Source organism: Ailuropoda melanoleuca, chromosome 17, assembly GCF_002007445.2.
Source record: "Ailuropoda melanoleuca isolate Jingjing chromosome 17, ASM200744v2, whole genome shotgun sequence".
NCBI lineage: Eukaryota > Metazoa > Chordata > Mammalia > Carnivora > Ursidae > Ailuropoda > Ailuropoda melanoleuca.
In genome coordinates this window covers 37,743,055-37,749,835 of record NC_048234.1, presented here as the reverse complement: position 1 = coordinate 37,749,835, position 6,781 = coordinate 37,743,055, and the positions used below count along the sequence as shown (strand labels likewise).

The 6,781-nt window shown below is 41.4% G+C and overlaps 1 pseudogene; it reads right to left on the bottom strand.

Annotated features, from left to right (window-relative positions):
* Nucleotides 1–1,230: 1,230 nt before the first annotated feature.
* Nucleotides 1,231–5,701, bottom strand: LOC100473860 (annotated as a pseudogene).
* Between the last annotated feature and the right edge of the window lie 1,080 nt (nt 5,702–6,781).

Below are 6,781 nucleotides of genomic sequence, written 5' to 3'. Positions count from 1 at the left end.
AGAATTCTGTCTTAAAAAAAGCCAAGTTTTCTTATTGTTATAAAAAGTTACATGTCATCTGAAGAAAATTTAGGACCTATGGAAAAGCAAAAAAGAACAAAATAAATACCATCTATGATCTCATTATAGATAGCCACCACTGACATTTACTTCTCTTCTTTTAGTCTTTTTCTGTGAGTATATGTTATTTATATATTTAGGCATATATAGTGTATGTTTAGAAGTATAGGATCATATCGTTCAGAAACCCGCCTTGAAACTTAACACCTTCCCAGTGCAATTTAAAATCACTGTCCTGTCTTCCATTGTATGTTCTTCAGTTAATGTATCAAATATTATTTCTCTCTTAGAAACAACACCCTGATGGATGTTTTAGCTTCATTTTTATGCTTATCCGCAATTATTTCCTTAGGTTAAGTTTGGAATTCCAATGTCAAATGAAATGCAAATTTTAAGATTTTGATTCCTAGTGCCAGATTAATCAACCTGGAAAAAATTGCATCAATTGTCATTCCCACCTGGTTTTTCGGATTCCCCACATTTTTTCCAAAGATGGGTTTCATTTTTCTTTATTTTTGAATGGCCAATTTGATACATGAAAAATTTTGCGTATTTCATCTTTTTTGATTACAAAGGACATTATATTTAAAAAATATTTGGGTTTCTGTGTTTGTAAATTGCCTGGTCATGTTCTTTGTGTATTCTTTTTTCTTTTTAAGATTTATTTATTTATTTATTATTTATTTATTTATTTTAGAGAGAGAGAGAGATCAAGGGCGGAAGGGGCAGAGGGAGAGAGAGACTCTCAAGCCGACTCTGCTGCGTGTGGAGGCCAACTTGAGGCTCGATCCCACAACCCTGAGATTGTGACCCAAGCCCAAACCAAGATTTGAGCACATAATCAACTGCACCCCCAGGCTCCCCCCACTATTATTTTTTCTGTTGAGGTGCTCATCTTTTTCTCATTGATTTTTAAACCTTATTAAAAAACTAAGTTTATTTCACACATATATTTTTGTCTCTTCACCATTTCCATTTGACCACCACGACTACTTTGTTCTGTCAAAGCATTTCACGTGTATTTAAAACCAAGCAAAAGGTGGAGTTCTGCCTTTAAAAGCTAAACAGGCATTTTGGGACAACACATTATTGGCAGTGCAACCTGGACCACATTGATCAGACACGGTAAGGAAAGTTCTCACTCTGCATTATAAAAAGGACAGCCAGAGATCAACTGTTACAGAAATAAAATGAGATGGAAAATTTTAATAAGCCGTTTAAGCTGTTTTCTTTAGGAGACTTCCTCCACTGCCAGAGATCTTGAACAGCCTCTGGGTCAGTCATCCAAGAGCTGTGTTTCCTATGATTGATGAGCTCGGCTTTCCCTTAGGAAAGACAACTACCTTTTTCTATACTTGCTTGCGTTTTTGCTTTAATGTCTTCTATAGAACTAGGTCCCTTTGATGTTTTAGGAGTTTTTCTCTGTTTTCTTTTCTTCTTCTCCTTTTTTTTTTGTTGATGATTCTTGACATTTTGATCTTGGTGTTTATGGTTTTGAATGTTTTTCATTCTGGTTTGATTTGTGTGCTTTTTTGGCTGGAATATCTCATATCAATTTCTTTACTGGAGCGTTTTTTCCTCTCTTCCTCTTCCTCCTTCTCTTCCTCCTCTTCCATCTTCTTCAACAGCAAGTTTGACTTGTTTGTGTGGAACCTTGCCACCACTTCCAAGGGCTGCTTGCTCTCCGGATATACTTAGGAATTTCACTTCTCTTCATTGTCCAATTCTGCGTCTTCCTCCAGCATTAAGTGCTGTCCATTAATATGGATGAGCCCAAATCACCCCTCAACCACAAGCCACAGGTGTTGTTATTTGAAAGTCCAAGGGAATTCGTTGCCTGTACAGACATTTCCAAAGTTGCTAGTGTTATTGGACTGCCGTCCTAATTCCTTGTCTCTGCTCCAACAATGTGCAGCTCGTCCTTTGCACCAGCCCTTAACCTGTTCTTAGAGATAACTGGTACTCATTTTATTTGTAATCTGCCTTAAAATAATAATCCATGTCAGTCTTAATCTACAACCAAAACGATAGTTCTGGGGCCTCAGAGGCTCATGTCCATCCCCATCACATCATGGGTGGGGTGGTGGTGTGTGCAGAGGTGGGAGAGAGGAGGTAAGGGACTGCTGGTGCAAGACAGAATCGTACCAGGCTTCTTACTGACTTTTAATAACTGTGTACATTACACATACTTTGTTTCCTATGTTATCAACGTGTTTTTCTTCATTGGTTGTTGGCTTTCGGTATTGTTGATGTAATGTTATGATAGTGACTTTCATTGCAATTCCTGTTTTTTTTTTTTTTATTTGTTTGATTGCTTTTATCTTTGAGGCAGTTGCCTCTGTTACTGTTGTGATTTCTGTCATTGGTATCATACTTAGAGATGCTACCCCCATCCTTAGGTCATACAATACTTGTCCGTATTTTCTTTTAGTCCTTTATCACTTAATCTTAAACCTGCAATTCATTTTACTTTATTTTTAATCTGTGGTTTATTTTGATGAAAGGTCTCATCTCAGGATACAACTTCAAAATATTCCAGTCTAATTTCAGTTTGTAAAGCAGCCAGTAGGATGTAGGATGGTTATTGACCAATACTGTTACTTTTCTATAGTGAATGCATTTGCATGCATTACGTCTATATTGCTGAATATCGTTATACACATAACCGAGCCTGAGCTCATTCCACTGGCCACATGACCTGCCAGTTAGTCAAGGGGCAAGATGTTGCGGTAGGAAAGTGATTTTTTTGGAAAGTCCGCAAACTGAGATGATGGACTCTTGTCCTAAAGAACCATCTCTCCTCAGCATGAACTTCGAGCTGCTTTTATGTTAGGAAGAGAGGAAGGTGGTAAGAGGTTGGAGTCAAGAGGTACCTGATGTTTATAGACATTCAGGTGTCCACAGTGGTCCGAGGTAGGCGTTTGAAACTTTTCTGTCCTTGATCAGTTGATCTTGGGGTACAGGAATCTGGTCATGCCATTCCTGTAAATCTTCAACATAGCATTGCTGTTCCTGTACATACTTACCTCCCTGGTAGAGGTGGGTTTTGGGTAAAGAGTGGTTTTTGCAAATCTTACCTTTAAGCAAAGTTCCTTCAGTGATGAACATACAAGCAGGGCTAAGCATTTCTAAGCTGTAGGTCACCGCGGTAAGGGCAGTAGAAGCAATATGGAGTCAGACACACTAAATTCCACCGTTACATCCACACCTGGGCCTGCGCCTCACTATGAACAGCACCCTTTAATTGCATGACAGTCAGGGTGAAGGCCTTGACCGTCCTGGCCTGGAACAAGTAAGAAGGCCATCGATGTAATGCTGCCTGGCACATTCAGCTGTCTGGTTGGGGGCTTCTCAAAGACTTGAAATTACGGTCATGTTGTGTTTTCCTTGGGACCTCTGAGAATAATACGTATATTTCAGTCATTGGTTAGAGAGTCCATCGTTTGTGAGGAGCTCCCTCGAGGGATGAAGAAGGAGGTGGAGACCCAGCGGTTTAGCCTCCATTCCCAGCACTCCCAGCTGGACAGATTGCAGAGTCCTAGACACCTGTGCACACAAATAGCACTTCTTCCGTGTTGCCCGACTCTGAATGCCACCAGCTGCAGAACAGATTGTTTCCTACTTTAGAGTTAAACTTTCTCTTTCCTTTTTCTTTTTCTTTCGCAGAGCTTCCCAACGTGAGAACACATTCCAGTTGTAGACTCAGAGGACTCTTCCTATCGCACACACGCACGTGCAGCTATACCAGATTTGCAAATAGACAAAAGGGGGCACATCTTGTTGATCCTGGTTTTGAGGTCCCTATGCTTATGTCTCATAAAGAAAAAATCCTGGTTGTCAGTAGACATAGGTGTTTGGCAAGTAGGTGACCCAGGTTAGGGGAGATGGGTGGGCAGAGAGAGGCATGAGGAATTCCACCCACTTAGGAAGTGCTTTCACTTACCTTTTTTATTTATGTTTTAAATTTTGGGAGTGACTCACAGGCATTTAGTGAAAGTAACTGATTGAATTAACCTTATCAGTAATGAGGTTGCCTGGCCTCTGTGCTGGCAGACAGCTCAGTGGCTGGTTGGTATTTAATTGGCTGCCTGGTGACTGGTGAAAACAATGTGGGTTGAGTCCCACTTAAACAAGTATATAGTACATCAATCTTGCTGTATTATAACTAGATGTTATTAAAATTAAGAAATGGTATAATGAATTATTTGTTTCCCTTATTCACGCAAAACAGATGCTCGGGACTCACTTTACTTAGACATAGTAAAATGGGATTGGGTGCGTTGAGGGAAGTAAATACTTTGTCTATTATAGGATAAATGTTGTAGCAATTGTCCTGCTCTGGCTGTATTGGAAACAATAAATGATATTCTTAATACAATTTGATGTTCTTCAAATTCCTAGTTGAAATTCAAGGGTTATAAAATCAAATTCTTTTTTTTTTTTTAAAGATTTTATTTATTTATTTGACAGAGATAGAGATAGCCAGCGAGGGAGGGAACACAAGCAGGGGGAGTGGGAGAGGAAGAAGCAGGCTCATAGCAGAGGAGCCTGATGTGGGACTGGATCCCATAACGCCGGGATCACGCCCTGAGCCGAAGGCAGATGCTTAACCGTTGTGCCACCCAGGCGCCCCTATAAAATCAAATTCTTGAATAGTAGGATGCACAGTGCTATGGACTGAATTATGTGTCCCCAAAATGCATACAATGAAGTCCTAACCCCCGATGTGATTGCATTTGGAGACAGGGCTCTTAAGAGATAATTAGGGTTAAATGAGATCTTAAGGTTGCGTCCTAATCTCATAGGTTTGGGGGCCTTATGGGGGCCTTATAACAACAGGGAGGAGAGGTGTCTCTCCACATGCATGAACGAGAAAAAGCCATCTGAGATGGTGGCTGAGCCCTCACCATACACCAACCCTGCTGGCTCCTCGATCTGGGAATTCTAGCCTCCAGAACTGGAGGCATGTAAATTTATGTTGCTTAAGCCTCTCAGTCTATGATTTTTTTTTTTTTTTTTTGCGGCAGCCCAAGCAGACTGAGACAGAAAGGAGATGGAGTGTGAAATTTGGCTCAGAAGGGAACCTGCAGAAGCTGGAGATCAAAAGCCTGAGTATTTCTCTGTGAGTGACCCTTTACAGCCATAGCTCAGTGGACCCAGCATGGTCTAGTGGAGAAAGGACTGGTCTGGAAACATGAGACTGGGCTTACCTCTCAGCATTTCTCCTAGCTCACTATGTGACCTTGCCCTGGGGCTCAGCTTCCTCACTGCATAGAGAGGTGACTGGGTTAGTTCTTCTTGACATCCACTCTAGCACGCTGAAAAGTCCAGGTGGTGTTGTATTTTAATTATTGGAGCGCTCCAGTGGACGTCAGATGCTTTGGAGTTCTCTTACAAGTGGATTGTGGGATCTTTTTCCAAGAGAGTGAGCCAGCAGGAAGATATTATTTGATCTCTCAACCTCAAACTCATAGTTAATTTTGGGGTGGGACATGGCCGGGTTAGGAAAGATCCTCCCACCTCCACACCTCTGAATTAGGAGCCTTCTTAATCAATACAGATGATCAAATAGTGAGAATCCTGGGCGTCAGCATATGTGACTTGTGGCAGTTGGGTAATCAAAACACAGCTGTACCTGCATCTTGATTGACCCTTCCTGGTTTCTCCACTGGGGCTCTCCAAGAATTAATCTTGGTACTGTCCTTTCTCCAAAGTGGGAAGATGAACACTTTGCAAAAGATAGCTAGTGCCAATAAAATTGCTTGACCAACTGCAAACATTCTAATATATCACACACGTGTGTGCACATGCGCACATGTCCCCGCGTTCACACTCGCCTACACACCCTCATCACTGTAAGTCAGGGCCCGACACAGGTAGTTTTTTGTGTTTTTTTTTCTGTTTTTTTTTAATCACCTCATGGAAAAACGTGGGCCCTTTCAATGCTCTCCATGAGTTACCTGGTTGTTGTTGGTGAGGATTGTGGTCTGTGTCCACGTGGGGTGTCATGTGATAACTGGAGGGGCCCCATCTCTCCCTGGAGTTGGGATCCTCAAACACAGATTTGCCCACGAGGTGCCTGGATCCCCCGCTCCAAGAGAGCCACTAATGCACCTCTCTCAGCCACAGTTAGCTTTGTATGACCGCTCCTGGAGGTTGTCTCATGAACAGCTAGTGCCTGCGGGTAGAAACTGCAGTTTACTTCTGGGGGTGGCCTGATGCCTTCTTGTTCCACACAATACCACTGAAGAGGTTGAGGGAAGAACAGGTCTACAAGGACCTTGAGGGAGCATCCTGTGAAAGAGGGAGGGAGCTAACACAGAGGGTATGGAGTTTCGGAAAAGCTCGCCAAAGTTCAAGGTGTGGCTTTTCGGAAAATTATCTTATTTTATCAGAGGTGAATAAACACATACCTCTAGGCTGTCTAAGTACAATAAAGAGAGGAGCTAAAGAAAATCATAGGAAGCAATTTTTTAGCCAAAAATTTTCAATATTCATACCTACTCTATTACATTTATAATCAACTTGATTATAATTATGGACAAATAAAATAATTTGAAAAAAATACAGTCAAGTGGGTTTGGGGAATGAGAAGTCCAATTGAATTAGCTAGTGAGGATATAAGCTTTGCAATGCATAGATGGCTTTCACATACATGATATCATTGATTCTGGGCGCAATTCTATGTTGGGTTCCATCTTTATTTCCCAGTTGGGTTCCA